Here is a 12,436-nt window from a genome sequence, read left to right on the forward strand (position 1 = left end):
TTTTATATAACATTTTAGTACTACCTGCTACCTAATGGTAAACAGCAATTTTTATTGTTTTCCTTTAATTCTCTTTTTAAAAATTCAAATATTTGGTGAGTACCTACGATGTTGCAGGCAGTTATAAGCAGTAAACAAAGTAGACCAAATTTTATTCTCTTTATGACCTTATTCTAATGGGGAGATATAGAGTACAATAGCATTAAGTAAAATATGTAGTACGTTGTATGGTGATAGTATTATGAAGGAAACTAAAGCAGGAAGGATAATTAGCTGGCTTGGAATTCAGTAGAATACTTGACTTGGAGGTGAAATGGTTCCGCTGTGTCTCCACCCAAATCTCATCTTGAATTGTAACTCCCATAATCCCCATGTGTTCTGCGAGGGACCTGGTGAGAGGTAATTGCATCATGGGGGAAGGGTTTTCCTGTGCTGTTCTCATGATAGTGAATAAATTTCAGGAGACCAGGTGGTTTTATAAAGGTCAGTTCCCCTACACAGGCTCTCCTGACTGCTGCCATGCAAGACATGCCTTTGTTCCTCCTTCACCTTCTGCCATGATTGTGAGGCCTCCCCAGGTAGGTGGAACTGTGAGTTCATTAAACCTCTTTTTCTTTATAAATTTCTCAGTCTCGGGTGTTTCTTCATAGCACTATGAAAATGGACTAACACAGAGGAGAAGTGTGTTTTGAAGACTGACAGCTACTTACTGATGTCTAAAATTCTACCACTAATGATTTTATGCTTATATATTCTTTTACCTCAGTCTTGAACAAAGGTTCCCTTTGAAGGGCTTGGTGGAAAGTATACTGTAATAGAAGATAAGAAATATAGATTTTAGTTTTACTCTTGCTGCCTTTGACTTTTTTGTTATTTTTTCTTCCCATGTTATCCATTCCCTGGACTTCCAATAGCATCTAAGGGATCATGATTCTCAATTCACTTCTCCAGATTTGACTTATATCCTAGGTTTCTGGACTTTCTACCCTAGATACTCCATACATATCTCAAAAATCAGCATATTCAAAATTAAACTCACTATCCTATGATTTACAACTTAACACACTTGATCATTTTCCTGAATTCCCAATCTTGTTTAATGACATCATGGTTAAACTTTCTCATATAATCCAAAGACTCAATGTTGGTCTTGGTTGTTGGCAGATGGGCATTCAGTGGTGGCCATAGCCAGACTGGCTGTGGTGAGTGGAAATCCACGTTTCTGAGCCCATGCGTTGTCTCCCTTCCTGCCACCATGGCTATTTTGTTTATGAGCCCATTGGGCAATGACAGGAGTGGCAGGGGAAAGAAGCTGACTGGTATGCACAAAATGAGTCATCCTATCCTCTTGATTATTACAATCCTCCTCTGGAGAAGTCATCTTGTGGTGAGCATTCCTATAGAACACAAATATATTCTGAGATTTCTTTTTGCCTATTCAGAGAGACCTGTCCATATCTCTCTTTCCTACATTTATTTGTCACCAATTACCTGACCATACGGTCAAACTATGCTTTACTGGCCATGAATTGGTATGCAATTTCATGTCTGGCCATTTTTGCTTTCAAGCAAAGTGAACAACCAAGTGTACTGCTCAAAATTCTGTCCACTTGGAAGAATTCCCTTCATCACTCTCCTTCAGGGATTTCTCAGAGAGGGCTATAAGGCTGCAGCTTTCCACTTTTGGGTGGTGCTTGCGTCTTACAGAGAACCATACGTAAACCATCCGTAAACTGAGTCTTCTCTTCTTCTATCATCTAATTGTAAGGAACTTCCCATGAGGTCATAGGCACAGTCTGGGAGGGAGAAGGCAGTGTAGCCGGAGTGGGGACTCTGGGTATTTGGGCTAATTCTTCTTGTAACTTACTTGGCCTTCAGGGTCTGCTTCAGCCTGATCACATACGTACCACTTCTATTTGATGATGGAGTGTTGCCGTGCACATCCAACTTTATGGCTTTGTAGGTCAAATAAAACTCAGCTGATGAGAGGCAGATCAGGTTGCATGGTAACATGGTAGCCCATGGTCAAGTGTTCAGTCTTTACTAAGGCTTAGTAGCAGGCTAAGGGCTATTTCTTTTCTTCTTCTGCAGGTGATGCAGGGTGTTACTCCAAAATAATAAAGGTCTGTGTTTAATTTTACCTATAGGTGCCTTCCCAATCCTTCAAACAGCATTCCTATTTGCCAGTGATGATTCAGGGACCATCGGATCTGCTAGATCATATCGCCCAAGTGGCAGAGCAGTTTGTGCAGCAGGCTGGGCCAATTGCAGAGCCTTCTCTTGTCCCAAGTTCTATTTAAAACTAGCAGATTCTGGGGTCATTGAGTAAAGGGGCCAGAGTTACACACCCACATAAGACATATGTGTGTCTAAAATCTAAAGAGGGCCACTAGACATTGTGCCTCTTTCTTGCTTGTAGGATGGGGCAAATGCCCAAACCTATCCTTCACCTTAGGATATCTCAACATTCTCCATATCCTGGAAATTTTACTGAAGTAGAAGACTCCTGATTTTAGTTGGATTTATTTGCCACTCTCTGACATCCAATTGTCTTATTAATAAGTCTAGAGTAGGAGCTACTCCTTGCTCACTAGGACAAATTAGTATAATGACATCAATGTGATGGGTTAGTGTGATGTCTTATGGAAAGAGAAGGCATTAAGATCTTTGCAAACTAAATTATTACATGGGGCTGGAGAGTGGTTATATCCCTGATGTAGGATGGTGAAGGCATATTACTGGCCTTGCCAGCTGAAAGCAAACTACTTTGGAGGGCCTTATGCACAGGTATGGAGAAAAAGATATTTGCCAAATCAATAGCTGTGTAATGGATACAAGGCGGTGTGTCAATTTTCTCAAGCAATGAAACCACATCTGGCACAGCAGCTGCAATTGATGTCACCACCTGGTAGAGTATATGATAATCCACTATCATTCTTCAGAATCCGTCTGTCTTCTGTACAGGACAAATAGGAGAGTTAAATAGGAATGTGGTGGGAATCACCACCCCTGCATCTTTCACATCCTTGATGATGGCACTAATCTCTGCAATCCCCTCCAGGCATGCATTATGACTTTTAGCATAGTATATTCCTGATAGAGATAGTTCTAGTGGATCCCAGTTAGCCTTTCCCACCATAATAGCCCTCATTCCAGAGGTCAGAGGACCAGTGTGGGGATTCTTCCAGAAGCTAGGTATGTCTATTGTAGTTATGCATTCTGGAACTGGAAAGATACCACACAGTAGGGTTGGGGACCCACTAGACCTATTGTGAGAAGAACTTGAGCTAAAACTCCATTGATCATCTGACCTCTATGTGCCTTTACACTGACTAGCAGGCCACAGTGATGCTTTGGGTCTTTTTGAATTAGTGGCAGTTCAGAACTAGTATCCAGTAGTTCTCAAATGATTTAATTATTTCATTTACCCTAATGTACATTTACTCTAGTAAAAGGCTGTAGATGCCTTTGGGGAAAGCTGGGAGAAAGACTGGTGATATCTTTGACAATGTTCTTCTCAAGGAGTCCTGTCCTCACCTTCATTCAAGGGATTCTAGGTCTGTAAACTGGTTTAAAATTTGGAATTGATTGAGGAGCCATGACTCTATTTGTTTAAAAATTTACATTAGACTTTTACCTGAAAATGTTCTGCTCATACAGATCAAATAATAATTTAGTATACTTTCTGTTTCACTTATAGAAACATCATGATCAATTAACTAATGCCATAATTCTACGTGAGTTAAACTAGTCTGACTGCTGCTTTGAGTCCACTGTTCATCATTGGTAACCATGCTCACTGTGACTTCGTGGTTGAGTGCTGCAACTTGGCCCCTGCCACCCTGGAATCCAGTTACTCTGTTAGATTTCCCAATTCAGTGACGGTAGTTCACACTAGCAGGACTGGCATATAGAGCTCTTATTGTTGAAGAGCTTTGTAAGACACAAGGTATGGGATAAGACCAGAATAACAACACATTAAGTTCTATGGCAAAAAAAAAAAAAAAAAAAAAAGAAGCCAGAAAAGAGATCGTCAGAGGAAAGAGATTCCCCACTTTATGGCTGTATACAGTACTGCCTTGGTATCCTAAGGATGCTAACCCTCTTTTATGGCCATAGTGGAAAGAAAGAGGATTGCACTAGTGGGATTTTGAACAAAGGACAATGAGAAATGGAGCAGGAGAGAAAAAACAGGAATCTATTTCTTACCTTATTTGTCAAAATTAGGAGCCCTTTATTCTAATGTGAACAAAATCATTAATACTCATCCAGAATTTAGTTTTAACGAGCTTAGGCAAGATGGTTAGGTGGAAAAGTAAACATTCTCTATGAAATCAAGCAGATCTAGGTTCATATCCCATCTCTTCCAGTTGCTGCTATGTAATCTGAGAAAGTCACATATCTTTTCTGAGTATTAATTATTTCAAACGTTTAATACAGAACTTACTAAGATTATTATGAACATCACATTACAAAAGTGAAAAACGTAGACCTATGACATGATTTATGGAGTATCATATATACCCAACAACTGGTATTAGTAATCATTACAACAGCAATTAAGAGTGAGGTATCTCTTTAATACCCAAGCCTTTAGGAAGAGAAAGGATACAAATTTTGATACCATTCACGAATCTATTTGATGAAGATTCTTAAAAGAAAATAAATGTATTTGCATTATCTTTGTCAGTCAAACTTAAGATAGCAAGAAAGGAAAGTCAGCCGGAAAAACATGGAAATGATCTATATCATTGTCAGTGTACCTTGGTGGCTGGTACACATATCTTAAGTACAGTAGATTTTTGAGCAAGGTACATTTCATGGTCTGTCTAGAAATACACAAACACTATTAACAGTCCTATTTGTATTATCGTGAAGTTTCCAGAGAACATAACTTGTAGTTAGGAGTCTACAGTGTCAACCTATTTTTAATCCAAAGAAGAAAGATTGCATGTATATTTATTTTTTCAATGAAGTAAAAGTTAATAGGAGAGAAGATTCAGGATATCTTGTTTATACATAAATTTACATGTTGAATTATCTATTTACAGAAGGTGGAATTTACATTTTGACAAAAAAAAAAAAAAGTTCATTAGGTTTAATTTCTGCTGATGTTGAAAATAATCCAAGGTACAAAAGCAAAAAAACGTGTGCACTCTTGAACCCTCTCTGAGGTTTCTTATGTTTGTTGACATGTAGGCACAGTGATGGTGTCAGGTGTTCATGGCTGCTGGAATTGGATGCACAGAGTTAAAGGCTGCAGGGGTCCTATTGGCAGCCCATGCTTTGGCAATTGGTGAACTTTAAAATGAGAAACTCAACCATCATATTTATGTTTAATAAATCAAGAAATTTCACTGGGATTCTAGTCAATTTTTTTTTAGCTATCTCTTTTCTAAATAATTTTGCATAGGTATTAGTTCTGAGACATTAATTTAATACTATAAATGAGAATAATGATAATGCTGGTTAATGTTTATTTAACTTTTAATATGTGCCAGGTCTCTATCAAGTGCTTTACATGCATTACATTATTTAACCTTAAAGTTAACACTATTATTTAGGTACTATTATAATATACACTATAAGTTATCTGAGAGTTATGGATAATAAGTAAATTGATCAAGATGGAATACAGACTTGCAGCAATGTTGTTTGTGAGCATTTTTTTGGCATATTCACAAAAATGCCTAATTCTTACCTTGAGAACAGTGTAGTAATAGAATAATAGTTAAGAGCATAGTTAAGGACCTACCTACCTGGAATGAAATCTTTAATTTCCTATGTGACCTTGACTAAGATTTTTACTTCTTTAGGCTTTATTTTCCTTATTTTAAATGGGGAAAATTCTAATAATTTCTATCATGTAGATTATTTGTAGTGTTTAGCTAAATTAATTACATGTAAAAGATTTACGACAGTGGTTGACACATGATAAATTCCTTAAAAATGGCCCACTCTTATATCTAGGCATTTATCATAAAATTAAAAAGAAACACTATAAGGAAGAACTTTAAGGAGTTAGCAACTGGGTAAATCGACTGGATGTTGAAAATGGAACCCACTTTACAAATTAAATCCATAGACAAAGTTCAGAATGAGCTTTGACTTAAGGGAACTTGCCTCAACCATCTGGTTCCAACTCAGAGTCCATTGCTTCCAGAAAGATACATGCTGGCCCATCTGAATTGACATCTGTGTGCATACTGAAGTCCTGGAGGATAATTAACAGAGAAAACTCCAACAGCATTACTGATATAAGCCTGGGGAACTAAGCCATAAAATTCTCTATATAAACAAGTGGCCTATATAACCACAGAGCTATAAATTTTGGTCTTGCCCCAGGGGTACCTGAAATGGCCAGATGCTCAAACAAAAATAAACATTTCTGAAGTACATAACAAACAAAATTTTAAAAATCACACCTCTCTGCTGTAACCTTTACTCACTGTTAGGCCAATGAATTCATGCTACCTTGTTTCATGACAGCTGTGGATGACATCTCATGACCAAAGCATAGAAAGCATTTGTCTGATATACCACAGATTTTTTAACATAAAGTTTTTATTGAAGTGTAGTATATATAAAATGCATGAAGTCCTAGCATATAGCTCAATTAATTTTCACAAGCAAGTGTATCTATGTAACCAGGATCCAGATGAGGAAACAGAATGTTACAGTCATAAAGAAATTCTCTATGGCCCTTCTAGTCACTAATTTCTTTCGAAGATGACCACTATCTTGATTCCTAACACTGGATATTGATTTTTGTCTGTTTTTGAAAGAAAGGGAATCATACAATGTGTATTCTTTTGCGTCTGCCTTCTTTCATTCAGTGCTGTTTGTGAGACCCATTCACAATAGTTGATTTATTGTCGTTGATGTCTAGAATACCATTATGTGAATACACCATAGTTTATCCATTCTACTGATGGATGTAGGGATTACTCCTACCTTTAGATATTATGAATCATGTTGAGAAAATTTTTGTATGTGTATTTGGTGAACATTTTTACTCATTTTTATAGGTTATATCTCTGGGAATGGAATTGCCAGATTTTAGTACAGGAGTAGAGACAGATTCAATAGAGACCAACAAATTATTTTTCAGAGTCCAGGTACCAGTTTTCAGTTCCTTCATTAGTGTATCAGAATCAGGTTAATATGTTTGTCATTAAATTAATATATTGACGGTAAATGCATATATTAGGCATACACTTCAAAGAGTATGACTAGTGTATACATTTACATGTCACAACTTCAATTAAGAATACCACCTTTCCATCACCTCGGAGCTATCTTGTACCCCTTCCACTCATTCTGCACCCCAGATAACCACTGTTGATTTCTATCATTCTAGGTCATTTCTGACTATTCTTGAATCTTTATAAGAAAGGAATGATATTCCTGTGTCTGGGTTCTTTTCTCAACCTAATGTTTTTGAGATTCATCTGCCTTGTCGCATCGGTCAGTAGACATTCTTTGCTTTTTCAGAGTAAAATCTGTTGCATGAATTGTACTGCAATTTGTTTTTCCATTCTATGTTGATGAACATTTGGGTTGTTTCAAGTTTGAGATGGTTATATAATGAGTAAAGTTTCCATGAAAATTACAATACATGTCTTTTTGAAGACATGCATTTTGGTTTCTCTTGTGTAAATATTGGGGAAAAAGTTGCTTGGTCATAAGGTAGGTATAGTTTAACTTTATAAGAAACTACCAAACAATTCTTCAAAGTTGACCAATTTTCCAACCTCATTAACAATATTAGAAAGTTCTTGGCTAGGTGCAGTGACTCACAGCTGTAATCCTAGAACTTTGGGATTCCAAGGAGGGCAGATAACTTGAGGCCAGGAGTTCAAGACCAGATTGCCAACATAGTGAAATTCCGTCTCTACTAAAAATACAAAAATTAGTGGGGCATGGTGGTGGGCACCTGTAATCCCAGCTACTTGAGAGGCTGAGGCATGAGAATTGCTTGAACTCAGGAGGCAGAGGTTGCAGTGAGCTGATATCACATCATTGCACACCAGCCTGGGTGACAGAATGAGACTCTGTCTCAAAAGATAAAAATGTTCTAGCTGCTACAAGTCTTTGTTAACATTTGGCTTTCTTTGTCTTTTTAATTTAATCATTCTTATGGGCATAAAATAATATCATTTTGTGGTTTGGAGATTTATGGTAAACATTACATTGAATGTCTTTCAGTAAGCTTATTGCCTAAGCAAGTATTTGCTAAAATGTCTGTTTAAACTTTAGTCCAAGTTTTTTTTTTTTAATTGGGTTGTATGCTTTTATAATAGTTTTTGTAGAAATTTATATATTCTGGATTCAATTCTTTTCTTAGAAATATTTAAGTATTTCATTCTAATCTATAGCTTGCCTTAATGGTATATTTTGAAGACCAGAAATTTTCAATTTTGATGGAGTTCAGTTTAATCCTTTTCTTTTTCATACTTACTGGCTTTTTTAGTATCCTCTCAAGAAATCTCTGCCTATCACAGAGTGCAAAAATCATCTCCTATATCTTAATTTAGAAGATTTATAATTTTACCTTTTTAATTTAGCACTATAATTGATTTTAAATTAATATTTATGTGTAGTCTGAGATAGGCATCAAGGTTCAGTTTTCTTCTAGGTATTTATCAAGTTTTTCAAGACCCATGAAAAAGACTCCTTTTTTCCCTTTGTGTAGCCTCAGTGCATTTGTTGAAAATTAGTTGAATATTCTTGCAAGTGTTTTTCTCTGGACTCTGCAGTTTATTGATCCATGTGTCTATTTTTATGTCACTAACACATTGTCTTCATTACTGTAACTTTATAGTGAATATTATCATCAAGCAGTGAATTTTCCAACATTATTTCTTTTTGAGCAAATTTATTTGGACAAATACAGATTCTTGCTCCTCCATAAACAATTTAGAAGCAACTTGCCCATTTCTGAAAGAAGCCTATTGGTTTTGATTTAGACTGAAACACATTAATATCATTTGGCTTTGTTTCCCTACCCAAATCTCACCTTGAATTGTAATAATCACCACACGTCAAGGGGCAAGGCTAGGTGGAAATAACTGAATCATGGAGGGTGATTTCCCTCATATTATTCTTGTGATACTGAATAAGTCTCATGAGATGAAATGGTTTTATAAATAGGAGTTCCCCTGCACAAGCTCTCTTGCCTGCCGTCATGTAAGACATGCCTTTGCTACTCCTTCACCTTCCACCATGATTATTCTATTGTTAGAATAATGTAAATCATACTGATTTAGTTTCTTTTGGATATTAAACCAACCTTGCATTTTAGGATAAAAATCTCTTAATTATGATGTACTATCCAATTTATACATTGCTGGATTCAATTCACTATTTGTTAAGTATCATTTAATCTATGTGCATGAAGAGTACTGGTCTATAATTTTATTTTTCCAATATACTTGTCAGGTTTTTGTGTCAGGCTTTCTCTGGTTTTATACAATTAATTTGGAAGTACTTCCTTCTCTTTAATTTTCTGGATTTGTACAGAATTTATATTATTTCTTCCTTAAGTGTTTGATTTCATCCTTGAAACTATGTGTGTTTGGTGTTTTCTTTATAGACAATTTTTCAATAACAAATGTAATTCCTTTAATAAATATAGGGCTAAACTATTTTTAAATTTATTTTATTAATTTTGAAATGTGATTTTTATGACATTAGTTCATTTTGTCTGTTTTTTGAATTTTTGCATAAACTTCTTTATAATATTGCCATATTTTCCTTTTAAGTATCTGTTGGTTTTGTAATGATATGTTCTATAACATTACAAATTTGGTAAATTTTGTTTCCTCTTTTTTTGATCTGCCTTCCTATGGGTTGTTAAACCTTTTAAATCTTTCTCAGGAACCAATGTTTGGCTGTGTTATTTTTTTCTGTTTGCTTGCCAGTTTTATGCTCTTTATTTTTTTCTAGTTACTTTGGATTTATCTATTTTATATGTCATAATTTCCATGTGCACCTTGAATTTTTACTTCCCCAATGTAAGGGACGTAGAAGAGGATACAACAGAGAAAGGGAGAGGTCTGTCTGCCTATTTTACTGTCTGATAGGCTCTTTTGAAAGGCTATTGCAGCATATATACTAAGTTAATTTAGTCATTCCACTGAACACAATGTTTGACATAAAGTTATTAATTATCAACACAGCAGCAGCCCTCTTTGTAGGGAAGTGTAGTGTCCCAATAGGATAATATTATGCTGCTTCAAAGTAAAGGAAGGGATTGTCTGTGAGCACCGAGGGATAAAATGATAACAATAACAACATTATAAGTACTACTCAAAAAACCAAACTTACATGCATTAAATGCTTACAGTTATCCTGGAGCTTTACATTTTATTAGGTATTATTTTCCCAGTTTACAGATGATGAAGGCTTTAAAGAGTTAAATAATTTGGTGAAGGTCAGAATATGTAAATGGAGGAATTAAGATTGAAGTCCAGATCTTCTGGATATCAAAGCCTCTTAGTTAAATATTTCCATTACATCAACTCAATTATATTTCAATGTTGTTAAATTTTTATTGACATACCAAAAACATAAAATCTTAAATATACAGCTTGATGAATTTTCATAAAACAAGCATATCTAGATTAAGAAACAAAACTTTCCAGCACCCAGAAGCCTTCTTTTTATGTTCTTCTAGGCATTATGCTCTTGTTACTGCTTGACTTTAAAAACATTGATTAGTTTACCTGTTTTTGTACTTTTGGCATAACGCAGTATATATTCTTCCATGTCTGGCTTCATTATTTCAATACCTATGAGAATCATCCATGTTTTGTATAGTCATTTTCAGTACTTTACTTTATTGTATGTATATACCAGGATTTATGTATCCATTCAACTGTTGATAACCATTTGGTGAGTTTTCAGGTTCAGTCTATTAAAAATAATGTTGCAGTGAATATATTCTTGTGTCTATCTCTTGGTATACATTTGCATACATTTATAGAATAGAACTGCTAGGTCATAAGATGTTCATGCAGATGTTCAGGTTTAGTGACCCTGTTAAATAGTATTCCAAAGTGGTTAATCAAAAAGAAATTTCTTTAGAAGGGAAACTTAAATACTTTCATAAATGAAAACTAATATCACAGACCATAATGAGAAAATTTACCATGAAATAAAAGCGTAATTTAAGCAAAAACTTTGTTAATATTGTACCACCTAGAGTAATTTTTGCTGCCATAAAATGTATATCATCTTCCATACTTTGGGAAATTCAGATCAATCCAGTTATTAATAATTAATCATGTATTATCTAGTCTCGTTATATTGCTTTGGCAGCTATTTACAATTTTGAAATTAGATGCAATTATCTGTCTTATTTCTTTTCTTTGAAATGGCAGAGACATTACATTATAGTTCTTTGGATCTTATTTGTATCACTAAAAATTTCGCTCAGTAAAAAGTGTTAACTATTATATTTTTGTTATTGTTAGCAAGTTTAAAGCTACCTGTTTGCTACAATTTTTAATCTTTGAGCTGGTAAAGATTACTTTGCACATATATGCTTGTGTGTCTTTCTTTTGGTGCTTGTTGAGTGCTGTCATAAAAAATGCTTAGGCCCTGGAGTCAACAGAGATGGATTTCAGAACCATTACCCCACGCATTCACCATGTGTTGTTTATTCAGTTTAATAATTCTGAGTCTCATTTTTATCTTTTATTAAATAAGAATTATAATGCATTCTATCATAAATTTATATGAGGATTAAATATGATAATAGACTTTAAGCTTTTGGCACAAAGTGGGTCTTCAATACATGATAATTTATATCCATAGACTTTTCTTTCCTTTATTGAAAATTAAATAATTAATATATCTTTATCAAACATGAAATTTGTTTCTATAAATCACTTTCTTTAACATATATAACTTTATATTTTAATATGCATCTATCTATCTTTAAAATATATCTTAATTCTCAAAGTTTATACCACTTCTAAGAGTGCGTGTATTTATTCCTCCTTTGGAGTCATTTAGATAGAATTTGACTGATTAATGAACCATGCAATAAGAGCTTCAAAGTGGCTAACCTTGTGTGATGGTCAGTATAACCTGGGCTTTGAAATCAAAGAATGTAGAGACAATCGTGGCTCTACCATTTACTTGCTAGATTGACAGGTTATGTGACCTCTTTGGATTTTGATGTCCTTATCTACAAAATAAGGATAATAATACCTATCTCAGTGCCCAATACACAATACAATCATGCATTAAATATTAATTTTTTTATTGAAACTCTCTACTTTGGCTTTTCAAATAATGACCCAAAGTACTTTACGTAATGGAAGGAAGTCTCTTCTAAGCCAGAGAGAAAATATTTTACTAGAGCTTCAGCTGGGAGGCACATTAAAAGGAGTGTAATTTTTTAGAAATTAACAAGCTCATCTTTTTT

Source organism: Macaca mulatta, chromosome 15 (assembly GCF_049350105.2).
Source record: "Macaca mulatta isolate MMU2019108-1 chromosome 15, T2T-MMU8v2.0, whole genome shotgun sequence".
NCBI lineage: Eukaryota > Metazoa > Chordata > Mammalia > Primates > Cercopithecidae > Macaca > Macaca mulatta.